Genomic DNA, 15,074 nt, shown 5'->3' on the forward strand with positions numbered 1-15,074 from the left:
CCGCACAGGCACAACCCCTGGGACAGGCCCTTCCGGATCTGATTGATATACATCTTCCCCCAGAGGCTGCCCCATATGTGGTTGTTCTAACCGGGGTTCCACCTCTGGTAACTGGTACTAGGGAAACGTATAGGGCCTTAAAAAACAAATGTACATTTTGGCTCAATACTAAACGTCCCCTGCCGGCCAATATGCGAGCCGAAATCTTGTTTGCTAGGAGGGTAAATTGGGTGGGCAATAAACCTAAGACAACCAAGGGGGATTGTGTCATCATCAACTTTAGGGATAGACATTGTGTTGACTATATCTGTGGATGGTCCCAGGATACTGATTTTCCATCTCCGATTAGTACTGTACCATTGTCTTACTTTTATGAACCGGCCCCCTTGCCTTTGTTTGGGATACCTGGAGGGAGAGTCACGCAAATGGGTCACCCAGTGGGGGACATTAGGTCTTTTAACCGATTTGATGTACTGTCCGGATTGACTGACTGTGATTGACAGAAGTACAGTAGTGGATGTCCTAGCCTTGAAATGGAATATGTAGTCCCTGAGGTAGAAAAGGGAAAAAAACTGGGTGGGATGTCCATAACAGTGAACCCTGGTGGCGACAGCGTTGTAAATGCGCTGCCTGTCGCAAAAAAAACTATTAGGGATGTGGAGCAAGGCTCTTGCCCTGAGCCTGGACAAAGAATATCTGCTATCACACCCTCGGCTGTAAACATAGGACAACCTAAAGGGACTAGGCTATTTGAATTTTTATGCTCCTGCAGTCAAAAGGCCAAAGGGCCGGCCAGTAGGAGGCTTGGTTATATGGGTTAAACAATGTATAAAGTGCAAAATCCAACCTATCCCGAATCAGAATAATGACATCTTAGGAATTAGGCTAAATTTTCCATCAAACCTGTACATAGACGTTTATAATGTCTATGTTAGAGGTTTACCAGGTGGTAAAAAGTCGGAGGTGGTATCAATATTAAACTCCCTTGTCGAGTCAAGATCTACCGATGTGTTCCCACTTGTAGCAGGTGATTTTAACACGACCTTCGAACCGTTGGGTCATTATGACTTGTCCTTAACGGAGGAAGAGGACCTAAGATGGGGCATTCCGCAGCTCGAGATAATGACAGCAAGCAAATGGACAGAGGCTGCCCTGAATTTAAAGGGGTTCTGCCTGACCAACCAATTGAGGGCGGCAAATGGCAGGACCCCTTCTGACAGGGCGTGGTGTAAAACCTATGACAATGGCATTAGGTCTAGCACTATAGATTATATCTTGGTCCATCTTGGGATGTGGCATGGTCTTGAGGACATGATGGTCAAACCTCGAATTGAAAGCGATCACAACCCATTAGTAGCCTATTTTAGATTGGGCATGGGTGAAGGATCGGAAGGGACAACTGCTATGAAAGGCCTGACTACTCGGCTATCAAATGATGAAGGTCACCTTAAGTGGGAAAAAGTTTTAGAGCACCCCGACCTAGTGGATAGCATAAAAAGCAATCTCGATGAGGCGCTGACATTAATGAGGGCTGGCTGTAATAATAGTCAACCTTATTCAGCTGTAGAGAACATACATAATATACTATTTGCTAAGCTTAAAATGTATTTCTGCAGACCAACTTTAGTAAAACGGTTTCACAAAAGAAAGCTAGAGAATTGGTTTAATGCCACCTGTAAACTAGCCCGGGAAGAGCTAGGAGTCGCACTTAAGCTAAAGGATCTGAATAAAATAAAATTAGCTCGCAACAATTACAAGAAGGTACAGTGGAAAGCTAAAAAGGATTGGGAAGAGAGTGAGTGGCAAGATCTTAAGGTAGCATGTAGTGGAAAGAACCAGAAGAAGTTCTGGGATATTTTTAAGTGGAAAAGGGGGGAAATAATTGAAAGTCCACACAACTGTGTTCCCCAGGACTCTTGGATAGAGTTTTTTAAATGCCAATATGCAAAGGATGCAGAGGATATTAGTTCATCCTACCAGGAATGGGACTTCTATAAGGAGCCACCTTTTAGTAGTAAGGAGGTCGACAGAGCGCTTGACACTGTGACCCCGGGTCGTGCACCTGATATGGATCTAATTCCTGCAGATGTGTTTGTACATGACAGGCAGAGATGGCGCCTTTATATCACTTACTTGGCCAATGCAATTGCCCAGGGCATGGACATCCCTCAATCCTGGAAAGGCGCTGAAATTGTCCCGATATACAAAAAAGGGGACAAGTCTTTGGCCAGCAACTACAGGCCCATCAGCCTAATAGATGCTATACAAAAAATCATGGGACGGCTGGTCTTGGGCAAAATCCAGTCCTGGATGGAGGATGGTAATATCTTGAGTCCTCTACAGGCTGGTTTTCGTCCCAAGACCAGCACCATTGACCAGGTCTTTAGGTTTCTGATACTGTATTGGAGGACAGTGGTACTAGAAAAAGGCGTCCTGTACGCAGTGTTCGTTGACCTGCTGGCGGCATTCGATCTAGTCCCGCGTGGCAAACTATGGCAAGTACTCCAGGGACTGGGGATGGCACCGGAGTTGTTGGCACTTGTCATTCGCTTACATGAGGACAATTTCGCTCGGGTACGCTGGGGTAGGCCGGGAGAGGTTACGGACTCCTTCCCCGTGGAGCGGGGAGTGCGGCAGGGTTGTGTCTTGGCACCTACCCTGTTCTCGCTCTTCGTTAACGGTGTGGCCGAGTTCCTCTCCCGGGTCCCCACAGATGCTCCAGCTATGGCTGCAGCTCGCGTTCCAGTCCTCATGTTTGCGGATGATACTTTGCTGATTTCGAAAACTCCGAGTGGCCTCCAGCTTACCTTGCGGCGCTTCGAGGAGTTTTGCCTATCGCGTGGACTAGAAATTAATGTCGCAAAGACTAAGTTTATGGTGCTCAATGGCCCTAGACCCAATAAAATGTATAGACCGTTCAAAGGTGTCATTCTTATGAATGGATCTTCGCTAGAACAGGTTGACGCATTTACATATTTGAGAGTAAATTTACAGAAAAATATGCGTTGGAATAGCCATATAGATCTCTCGTTATTGAAATACCAACAACAGACTGGTATTTTATTGAAACGATTTAAAACTTCGCAGTCTCAACCAATGGAGCCATTTCTAGAGATCTATACGATGAAGATTCGTAGCTCATCTCTGTATGGGTCTGAGCTGTGGGGACATGGCAAAAACCCACAGCGATTGAATGCCATGGAGAACGAGTTCATCCGGAAAGCTGTTGGCGTTCCGCAAAGCACTCCCTTGCTACCCCTTTTTTGGGATCTAGGTTTGAAATCTTTACAGGATGTAGCTTATCTACGTCCCTTGTTGTACTGGTGTAGGGTATGGACAACCGATGAACTTAGTCATTATGCCCTGGGCCTAAAGGAAATCATAGAAAAGGATTGCTTCCACAAGATAGATTGGCTGACGTCCGTAAAATTGTTACTTTATCGTATGGGGCTGAGAGACCTATGGGATGATCCTTATAATGCGGTTTTCCCTTCAAAAGATTTGGTGAAAACCAGATATTGGGAGATGATTGGTCTAGAATTATTCACCAAGGGGTGTTCATCCCTTTTAACCGGCAGATTTCTGGAATTTAAGGTTTATGCCAGACTGGAACCATATTGGGGCCTAATTGAAGTACCGTCTGATCGTAAACTCTTTTTCCAGTTTAGGATAGGTACACTCCCGATACGATCATTCACATCTAATTGGGCAGTAGGGTCTGAAGATAGATGTCCAAGGTGCCGTGACAAGAATGAATCTATGAGTCACTTTGTTCTTTTTTGCCCGCTCTATACCATCCCACGTAAGAAATGGGTACTACCTGTCTGCCGATTAATGGGTACCCGAAGGTATGAGGTGGCTATGAGAATCTTGTCTACTGACCCAAGTCCGATTATCTCAATTGCAATGTCAAAATACATAAAGTGGGCCTGGGCAATTCGGTCTAGATTGATTAATGCTAAAGTGACTTGCGACTAGGCCATTGGTAGCCTTGTCATATTCTGTTGGTCGTTTTATTGTTGCATCCTTGTGTGTTGTGTATTGATTGTGTATTGACTGATTATTTTATTTATATGCTATTTTATGATGTTGATTTATAAATGTAAATTTCGTATTGATATAATGTGTTGATTTATTCTGTTTTGTATGCGATTGTTACATGTCACTTTTACGACTTAATTGTCGAATAAAGTATTTGAATCGGAATCGGGTAGCTCAAAAACATTTGCAATGAAATTTCCATATTTTTCAGGGTTTAATATCTCGAATGCAAAGACACTTTACTTTAAGAATGTCAACAAGACAGGAATGAAAAATATGTCAACGAATACCAAACAGATTTATTCTACAGCCTTTATTGCCCAACTGTCTAGACAGGGTTACGACTTTTGGAAAGACAACATTGAGACGAAAACTGTCTGGGGTACTAAAGATTGGCAAGTACAGGGAACTTCCCTGAGCAAATTATGTTTTTAAACGACACTGTCCAACAAACATCATGCCTTGGAATAGCTAAGATAAAAGACATGCACACTCCGTCTATACCTGCACCTACAAGGGAAAGCACTACACAGGGGGAGGTCGACGTACGAACTATTTTGAATAATAACAGATCAGATCCTGAATGGAAAAAATGGTTGCTCTGGCCCTTAGACACAAACAACTGTCAAGATAGATTCCTGAACAAAACACAAGGTTTTACCTTTCATAGGCCAGACCCACGTTATGTCCAAAGACAGCATCCGGGGGTAGTAACATCTTACAGTGTAGGGAAACTTTGCCTTGATTGGCTACAGAAAGCTACACCAGAGAATGTAAAACAACACTTAACTTTACTTCAAGAAGGCGCAGAACTTAAGGAATTCTTGCTAGGACCAAGAAAACCTTGTCAATAATGAAGCATGGAAGGTCACCCAAGCAGAGACTGCAGAACAAATACGAGAAATTGATCGTATTAATTTAGAGAAATCTCTCTCTGTAGTAGACAATGGGTTAACGACTCTGTCGTCCAGGATATATTCTTTGGACAGCATTGTATCCTCTGTCATAGACATCATGGAACAAGACTTGGTCATGTTGCAACATGGTCAGTCACAGCTACGTTCTATCATGCTATTAGGCTGGACGCTTCAAAACCTGCGTTCTGGCTATGTGCCTTGGCGTTTAATCAATACTACGTCATTGTTTGCAGAATTCAATGTCACTGATAGACAGATCAAACTGGCAAAAAGGGGAACAGGCTATACGGTGCTGAGCATTGAAAAACTGGAGAAATTACCATTCACAGTGGCAGAAAAACCAGCTACTGAGTGGATCATACATGGTAAGATTACTCTGCCTGTTACGACTTTCCATTTTCAGTATTGCCTAAAAAATATACCAGCAGGCAAATATGAAAGGTTGGGTAAAGAATACATCAAGACATCCTGGGATTTACCTTACACACATATGTTGGAGTGGGGGATGTGAAGTGTTTCTTAGCGGTGAAAACTGTGAACACGCACTAAACGGTTCTCTCCTTTGTCAGGGTATTAATTCACACAGGGCCTGTGACGGTTCCACTACAAACTTATCCTGCCACCTGCATGGTTCATCGGCAGCAGTGATTAATCCAATCTTTGGTCAACTTTCAAGTGGGAGTTACATTATGTTGAATGATCACAGTTGCTGTGGCATGCTGCCTGGTTTCCCATATCTAGTAACGGTTACATCCAGTGTCACTTGCTGTATGCAGGTCTTGTTTCCCCAAATAGACATAGTCAGGGAGTCGTCTTTATGGCCTTCACTGAATATCTCTTCTATACGAGTTGATACTCTAAGCAGAATGAAAGCCATTCTTTTACAAAAAACTGTGCCTTTGACCTCTGCCAAAGAAACCTATGATCTCCAATTCGCAAGGACTTCTGCAGAGATACATACCCTTTTGTATACAAACTGCCCGGTGCATTTCTCAGAAATGTTAGGTCGTATCTTAAACATGTCTGATACGAGCGGTATTGTGCATGTATTTAAGAACGTGTGTGCAGGACTGTTAGCACCTTTTCAAGCAGTCCTTGGAATTTTTCCAAACTTCTTGCACTATGTGTTTCGTGGTGTGCCGCTCCTTTTATCACTCATTGCAGGGATACTATTTTTGCTCCTACTGCTACGATATGGCAAGCCAAATCACCAGCGACACCCAGTTCACCATGAAAAGAACTCTATTGGAGATGAAGTGTCGTGAGCGCATCGTCCAAATTCTGGGTTTACCTTGTCTACGAAATTAAACACCACTTGGTTTCTGTTATTCAGACCAATATGGCAAGATTGCATCTTACCTGTTCTACGCTGCCTGCTATGCGGTGAAGAATGCGTGCTGGACATTTGTCTGACACTCCTATCAGTCATGCCTACGGATATCGATACTCTGCTGGACCTGATAATGGCCCATGCTAATGCTATGTGTTGTCCCCAGCGGCTACCAATCCTGATGGCGGCATTCATTGAGATCTCACAGATGCAACATGCTACTGCTGAGGTACGAGAGGAAACACCAGGCACGCAGGTAACATCCAATCCGGACATTGCTGATGCTTCCCATGCTGAAGGCGATAGTTTGCATCTATGTGCTGTTGATCTTCTACACAAGGTATTCCAACTCTCACCCACAACGGTAGACGACTTGTTGTCTACAGGATTAGACCATTTTACGTTTTCCCCATCCCCACACACTGATTTTTGATTCAAGCACACAGTGTTCCGGAGAGACTCTGAATTTGGCCTTCATTTTTTTTCAAACGTGATACTGACTTTGAAACTTCTTCTATAATAATATTTTTTTCTCCCTCCCGTCCTAAAATTGTATTTTTCATTTTTTGGCACAGTAATCTACTTATAGTAGAACTATTCATAGAGAACAGAATTATTTGATAACACTTCCAGGGACAGTATGCCACCTTGTCATAAATATCATTTTGACTTGTGTAACCTGATATGAAATGGTTTCGGCCCCTTTTTCTTCTGTATTTACAAGCCATTTCATCACATGTATATATTTTGGTTCATTCATTTAGCATTCCGATGTGATCCTATGCTTAGAATGGAACATTACATTTAATATGTACAACGCTTTATGCATAGCAATGGTTTTGTTAATGTATTTTTAGGACATATGTTTTTAGCTTATTTTAGCAAACCCATGCGATACTCTGTTTTAAGATATGTTTAGAACGTTTAGGATTTAGTAACGTCGTTCATACGAAACTGGAGTGGGTGTTGTGTGCAGATTTAGATTCCGTATACAGGTTTCCTGATTTATGCCCTTCTATAGGTACAATTCACATTGCCCTTATTTGGACGTAGAAATCCGGCCCTTATTTAGACATTGTCCGTACAAACCAAATACAGGCATGGCCACCTACATCCGTCCATCCACGTCACAACGAATTCTTGGAAAACCAGTCACTTAAGCCTTTAGGAATTTCCCTCAGCTTGAATATTGATTTCTCCAAGAACTCATTAAGTATGCATGAACATCTATTCCTTAGGGGTTCATTCATGACGTTCCTCTACCTGACTTTTATGTCAATACTGGCATTCCTAGACACCTTCAAGGTATAAATATACCAGCACTTGCCCTGGCAAATTGCGGTTCACGGAGGATTCGATACAACCCAGACTACGTGGTGCGCCACGGCAAGTTCGGAAGGAGATCGAGTGCCTGATGCACTGACCTGACGTTGCCATCCTCCTCGCAGAGAATCCAGCTCCAGTGCTCTTTGACTTCCCTTGCGGGGGGTTAGACTACCGAGTCCAGAAAAGAGATTCCAACCTCTCTCATTCCAAGGTATGGAGCTGACTAAGAACTCAGAGAAACCTTTGGCAACTCTTGGCTTAACTAAAATATAGCTACCTATACTTTAGAAATGGTACCTACTTCAAACCTCGTACTGCACTTAGGTTAGGTACACTGGGGTAGAACAATTTAGAAGCATCAGATGAGTATCACATTTTAGCTTATGTTATTTATGTATGTATTTTGATTAATATATGTCATAGCTACAAACCATGCTACTGCAGTATAATTTTACCTTACTGCTAACCTCGTACATATTGTACTTTGCAGTCTGTCTTACGATTGTAGCAATTCATATCTCTTGCATGAGAAATAAGACTGTTCAATAAACCCTTTTATTGAAACGCCCGTCTCTCTATTTCTGTGCAACTCTGTAGAAACGAAGCATGCACGATTGACTGAGTGAAACTGTTATCTATTGTTTCCACGATTCTGAGACTGTTCCAATTCTAAAAGGAGACAAAGTTGTCATGTTTATGCGGTTGTCAGAGACTAATCCCTTCTTGTATATTCGAGAAGTTTCTAGTGACCTCTGAGTTAGCTGGCACACACAAGTAATTAAGTTTAATATACTCTATAGAGACATACTGACCTTAGTCCTATGTCAAATCTATAGTGTATGTTATTCCAATGCGCAGAGCCTACCAGGGATATAGGAACTACACTACACTTTCCTTTGTCTTGTCACTAAGATAGTGGTAGTTAGTTAGTTACTTAGTAGTATTAGTAATAATTAAGCAGACGGTAACCTTTTTGTTTTGTAGTTCGTATAGTCACTAGCAAGTAGCAGCAACCAACCAATTTGGTGTATGCAACATGCATGCGTCCAGCTATGCATAAGACTAAATGCAGACTTATTGGCCCATCGAAGGCGGTTGAGATGATTGTGATTTGTGAATGAGATCAGAACTTAAAAGCAAATATCATTTTTGTGCAATTCATTCCAAAGTCTTTGGAATACGCAGGTTAGGTAGGTGTAGGAGTCAGGAAATTGTTTGTATGAAAGGTCAATGTTATTGCAATTGCCGTTTCTTGCCAAATAATCTTTTTGGAGCGGTTTAATATTTAACACCAATAATTTTTTTTGTCTCTTTCATTATGTCTTACATGATCACCAGCATCCAGGGGCAAGAGTGAGATGCAGATGAGATTCTCCAAGGTGGGTGCCGGAGCTGGAGGTGCCTCCCAACAGGAACGCTCCTCATCTGATGGCTCTGCTGGCCCCAGTAAGTCCTCCTGTTGATTATATCATATATATATTTCCTTAACCTTTACTGCTCCTTATTCTGAACTATTATTTCCGTTTCCTAATTCTCCTCTTTCCGAAATCCTCTTCGATCGATCTACTGTTTCTAAATTCTTGTTATCCCTGCATTATCCTATTTACTAATGTAGTTATTTTATATTTCTAGTGTCTGTATTTAGATTTTTACCTCTAACTGCCTCTGTCTGTACTAGTCTGTCTGTAACTTGCCTTCTTCTGGTTTTTTATTCGGCTTTCCCTCTCCTCTTGTATATTTTGTGTACTGCCTAGTGGTGGTACCGTAAGACTCTGAGAACCCATTGCTCCTACTACTACTAGTACTACTACTCTGCCGTGCAGATTGCATGCCCAAGTAAGGTATCATTCTACGCATTTTTGTCGAGATGGGATTGAGAATGAGAAAGCTTTCTTTTACTTTCTCATGCTCAATCAGTAAAATGAGTCCGACAAGAGTGGCTATGCTCATGTTGGACACTCCAAAGTTGTGTCTTCTTCTAATCTAGGCCTAGTATTATATATAGCAGCAGTTGATGGTGAACTGATTACTGTGCAACATGACCGGAAGGGAGTAATGAAGATTGAGGATGGCACCATTACATTTTCTAACCAAGAAGACCCCAGGTCGGATTGCCCACTCAGTTGCCCACTCTTATTTGTTTTCAAAAACTCAGATACACCAATAGCTCTAGCCACTCAGCCGAGTCCTTTACAGGTTGTCTTCTTGAGAAGCATTTTAAAAATTGCCACCACCAAAATGCACAACCGGATAGTATTATTTTTGATACGACATACTGTCCTCTGTAGTCTATACCAGAATTGTGGTGATGTGTGTAGTCCATGTATTTTCAATCGTGCTACAGAAATTAAACTAACAGAAGGAGGCTTATATATGCCATGCCATTTAAAAATGTGTAATGTTTTTTCTAGGCGTACTGACCACCAGTGCCTGGGCCAGCGGGGACGGTGACACCAGCCTTCAGGGAACTGATGCGGCAGCTGCAGAGGGTGAGCCAGCAGCAGTGACGGGCAGTGGTAAGGTATATTGCTTGCTTATTGACGATTTGAATTTGTATACACTCGCTGCAAGGGTGTTCACAGTGCACTATACTGTGATAATAAGTTGTGAACAGTTGAAGACACCCTTTACTGAGAATTATCATTTGGGAGTTGAGTAACTAATGGCCTCTTCTATCATCAACTCAGCAGAGAAAGTTTTATGAAGAAGACTCAGACCTTGATGGGTAGACAGAAAAGGGAAAGAAGGTTGGAAGGAGCAAGGATGGGTGAAATGTAATATGACTGGCAGAGAAGGATGCGTGGGTGAAGGCTGAAGGGAATGATATAGGTGGCTGATAGGATGCATGGGTGCATGAAGGATGGGTGAAAGGTGAAAGAAAGGATGCCTACCTATGTGGGTGAAAGTTATGGGTGAAAGAAATCTTCCGGGGAGTTTGATGGGTCAACATAAAGCAAGGAGTAAGGACGCATGCCATGGGGTGGTCAAATAAAATGACAAATGTATGTAGGTGAAAGGTTCGTTGAGAATGTTAGCCATGTTTGGAATGGATTGATGGTATTCAATCATAGGTGAAGACTGTATGAAGAGAATGTAAAACTTAAACCGTACCTGAGTAGCGAAGCCAAGAGTGAAAAAATAATGCTAGAAGAGCAATTCATTGATAAATGGAATCCCTGTGAAGAAGATTAAATAAGGAATGCCTTTTTATCAAGGTTTTTTATTCAAAGGTTTGAAGTTGTATTTAGGATTACTCAGTTGACTCAGTAGTTTCGAAGCACAACATGATATTATGTACCCTACACATCCATCATCAATCGCCTCCCTCCGAGGCCCACTCCCTACCAATGGCATTTTTCAACAGTGTCAGTCATGGGTGGCCTATCGACTGCATGGTTACAAAGTAGTACCTCACGTGACATTGTGCCATTTATCATCATTGAAAGTAACTATTCATCTGCCTCGTTGTAGACTAGTCAAGATGAAAGTAAAATTGAGCATTTGCCATTTGACAGCCATAATAGAAATAGAGATAATTGTGTAGAAGAGCTGCCCCACCTTCAGACAGTAGTAAATGAATACAAGTCTGCGACACACACACGAGTATGTCTGTCTAAGGTGCAACTTGCGGAAGCTGAGCTGGCATGCCTACAAGATTAATTTAGCTAAACAAGAGAGAGAGAAGAAGAAAACTTGTCTACTCCATCGCCATACTTTAGTGCCTATTGCCTGAAACTCTAATCGCATCCAAATCTTAGGGGTCGAGGAATCGAGGTGGATACCACAAATGGTATGTTAGGTACTGCTAGTGTTACTGTGCCATTATATAATAATTTGATGTGTAACTGTTTTGCTAAGAGTACTGGTTACAATATGTCTTTTTTTTTCTTGATATAGCTACTTCTGCCAATCCACAATCTGAAAGGTGGGAGAGAGCAGCCAGGACCCGGCAAAGGAAGCTGGACGCCATAATGGATAAATATCAGCGGCTGGTGGTCCTGGAGGAGGAGGAGGTGGCAGCAGATGCAGCCTCCAATACCCTGGGGCCAAGCCTGGCCACAGTAGTGCCTCTAGTGGTACGGCGTCGTGGTCTGGCAGCTGCCCGCTGCCACTATTCATCTACTGCAACTATCCCCTTGGCGGTGACCGTTAAAACATTTCACCACTGCATGCTCCTTAGGATGGCGCGCCTTGAAAGTCGGAAGGAGGAGCGTTTTGACAGCCAACAGAGGAAGATTGTACTCCTAGGCCTCTCAGTCTCTTGCCCCATTTTTAATCTTTTGTTTGGTAGGTGGGAGTGGGACCTGTTGGGAAAAGGGTGGGATGTGGTAGTTGGGGAAATTGGATTGGGTTTTTTTTTACGGACATTTGGATTTTGGACTCTCGTTGGACATTGGTTGGGGTTAGAGAGGGGGTGGGCCAGGTGTTGTGGACATTTATAGCTTTATGTAGTTAGGGGAATACATGTATAGTTTTACAATATGATGTAAATCTTTTTACGGGGGGTGTACTCTTACTATACATGGTTTCCTTTGCAGCAGGGCCGCAGCCAGTTTTTTTAATTTGCTGATATAGTGTAACACACCAACAGATAGATGCAGTGCCCTCACTTATCCTACTACTCTTTTCTTCTAGTCTATGCAATCTGCAACTATAGCCCCTATGGACTCGGAAAGGGTGTGGGTGTGTGAATTAATTAATTTCCATAGTATGTAGATTTATTGCATAACCCACACTTCTTCTCTTACCTGTGATTGATGATTAGGCGAAGCGATGGCTTCATGGTGCTGTTTTGGTTTCGCAAGGTGCCATGGTGGTGGTAGTAATAGACAGTAGCAGTTGCAAAAAAAGAAAATGAGACAGTCACCTGAGGGAGACTAGAGAACAACTAGTAGAAGTACAGTACACAAGAAGAAGACTGCCAAACGAGAAACCATGATAAGCAATGCTAAAGTAAAATAAAAATAGAATGGTGGGCTAGCCTAGTACAAGTTATAAACTGAAGTTGACTTGAGCTATGAAGTGGACAAGCGTAACTTTTAGTGCTGGAAGGATAATGATGCTGGCAATAAATTATGACTGATTATGTTCCTCTAGAAAAAATTTGAATATCGAATTCTGTGCATGGGTGGGCAATCTAATTCATATATTGCCAGTGTGGGCTATACACTTAGAGCAGAAGAAGATCTTCGCCCTGCCTTGAGTTGGTGTTGCTTTCACCACATCCTCCCCAGTAAGAGTGTGATCAATTAATGGTGAAAATTTAATTTAGTCACACCTCAATAAATGATACAACCCAGGGGAAGAGGGTTAGGGGATCAATGAATGGATAGGAAGGGAATTTGAGGGAAAGGTTTGACAAAGACAAACACTACACATGGACAATACATTCATCTTGGCAGCCGACTATCATAAATCTGTTATGGGAGGAAAAGGAAATGCATGCATGATGATGAGTAGTACTAGACTACTACAGGGCAGTATATTAGTTATGTAATTGTCTATCTACCCCCAGAAAGACCCAAGTTACATACATTATGTTCTGTTGTACCGGGCTTTGAAAGATAGCAAATACAATTAAAATATATGTAGGAGTCAAATAAGTAAACATAAACAACACACACAGTCGTAATGATTGAAGAGAAATAAATTACACCTTATTGCCAAATTGGAAGTTGCAACTCCGCATTCCTCTTGGACTATCCGTCGGTCAATCTTGGATGTGGTTTGGTAAGGTAAGTGTGAGTTGTTTTTCCAGTATGGCACAGGGTAAAGGGCCTGTAGATGGAAAAGCAAAAAGGATATTGAAAAAATCAAGGAGAAAAGTTAAACTTCATAAGGAGGAATGCAACAAGAAGATTTTTAGCGAAACATGGCTAAATCATGTCTGTTTCCGGCAGTTACCTCCAACAACAGCCCTCCCCACCAAACCTCCACTTAGCTTCGAATTTGAGCCAGACAGCACTGAGCACACACACACACCAACATAGCATTTTCCAAATGCAGTAAAAAGTCAATGCACCACTGTCAGTCACACCACACTCGCCACCACCACTACACAGACATGTAGATCTGGTGTTGTTGTTTAACTTTAGGCCACTTCAAAGTCATCAGCATCCAAATCGGTTGGTTTCAGTGAATTTGAAAACTTCCATCTTCTTCTGGTGGCATTTCTCGAAGTAGTCAGAAGCACACCCACACCCTGAGTTATTCCATAAATCATCTCTGATCATTCTGACTCTGACTGCGAGTATGGTGTCCAACTCCGTACCAACTTTGTCCCGAGTGAGTCCAGACTCATCCCAACTCAAAATGCAATGGATCGGCCTGTAGTAGTACAATTTTGTTATTGAACAGCAAGAAGGGAAATATTGACTTGTCACTTTTTGTGTGTAGAATAGTAGAAGTCATTCACAGCAAACAACAATCACTCAGCGTGCAATGCATGCCATAATTTACCTGTTCCTTCAGGTCAGTCCCTCTAGGCTAGGAAAGGATAGATAGCTATTCAGGGCCCAGGGTTGGAGGCAGGCACACATTGGTTTTTATTCTGCATCCAATGTATTGCTTGAGGGAAATGGCTTTAGGGCGAGTCAGGAGTGGACTTACTTCTTCACTGACTGCACACAGTTGCAACTGCAATCAGGCAGTAAAAGACTAAGACGGTGGGGATGGATTTGTGAACCAGAGAGACAGTGGCAGACTGAAATAATAAACTTAATAATTTTTCTGTGCTATGTCTTTTTTTGCGTTTTTTTGAGGGCGTCAAAGAAAGAAAGAAAGTAAATTGAAAGCCTAGTTGTCAGGGAAGTAGAGCTCGTCATCAAACTCAGGTAGTTCGCCCAGATGTAGGTCACCTAACACACTACTCCATGACCTGACTCGCTGTCATCATCTTCCTGCTGTGCTACTTCAGGTATGGTGTAATCCGTTGGTACAAAGTGCTGATTCATTTTGATCTTGGATAACCTTTCCATGTTTTGGGACAAGAGACTGGTCCTTCTCACTGTCAGAACGGCACCAGCAGCACTGAAAACACTCTCTGCAGAGAAACTTGCTATGGGGAAAAAGCCAGATAGTTTATCACCAGCCTGCTGAGCACAGGCCATTGGCGCCTTTTTCCATACCAATACAGCAATAGGTTTTGATCAAAGTAGACCTCTGTTGAGTCATCCAGATAGGCCTGGACCATCTGTTCAATGGTCAGTGGTGCTCCGCTTTGCTCTGTCTCTTTTGCCTTTGCCTCAACACTGGACTTAAGCCCTGCCAGTAGAAACTATTCCTTTGCCGATTTTGGGGCTGCTGCTCCTGTTCTTGCTGTTGTTGATGTTGTTTTTGCTGTTGGTGGTTTTGGCTGCTGTGAGCCAACTGCACTGCCCTCATGCTCTAAAGCTGAACTTGAAGGCTGCTCTGCAGTACTTGTTGTGCCTTTGAGGAGCCCTCTTTTTCTTGCTGACTGG

The 15,074-nt window shown here is 42.6% G+C and overlaps 1 long non-coding RNA gene across 1 annotated transcript in view; it reads left to right on the plus strand.

Annotated features, from left to right (window-relative positions):
* The window catches only part of LOC146870422 (uncharacterized), a 30,912-nt gene extending 16,976 nt beyond the window's left edge, over positions 1-13,936 (plus strand). The window contains exons 2-4 of the long non-coding RNA XR_014959386.1: positions 8,953-9,060; positions 10,026-10,135; positions 11,512-13,936. This is a non-coding gene — a long non-coding RNA (uncharacterized LOC146870422). The remainder of the gene's footprint in view (positions 1-8,952; positions 9,061-10,025; positions 10,136-11,511) is intronic.
* Positions 13,937-15,074: the final 1,138 nt, after the last annotated feature.

The sequence above is a fragment of the Triturus cristatus genome, chromosome 1_1 (genome assembly GCF_964204655.1).
Source record: "Triturus cristatus chromosome 1_1, aTriCri1.1, whole genome shotgun sequence".
NCBI classification, from domain to species: Eukaryota; Metazoa; Chordata; class Amphibia; order Caudata; family Salamandridae; genus Triturus; species Triturus cristatus.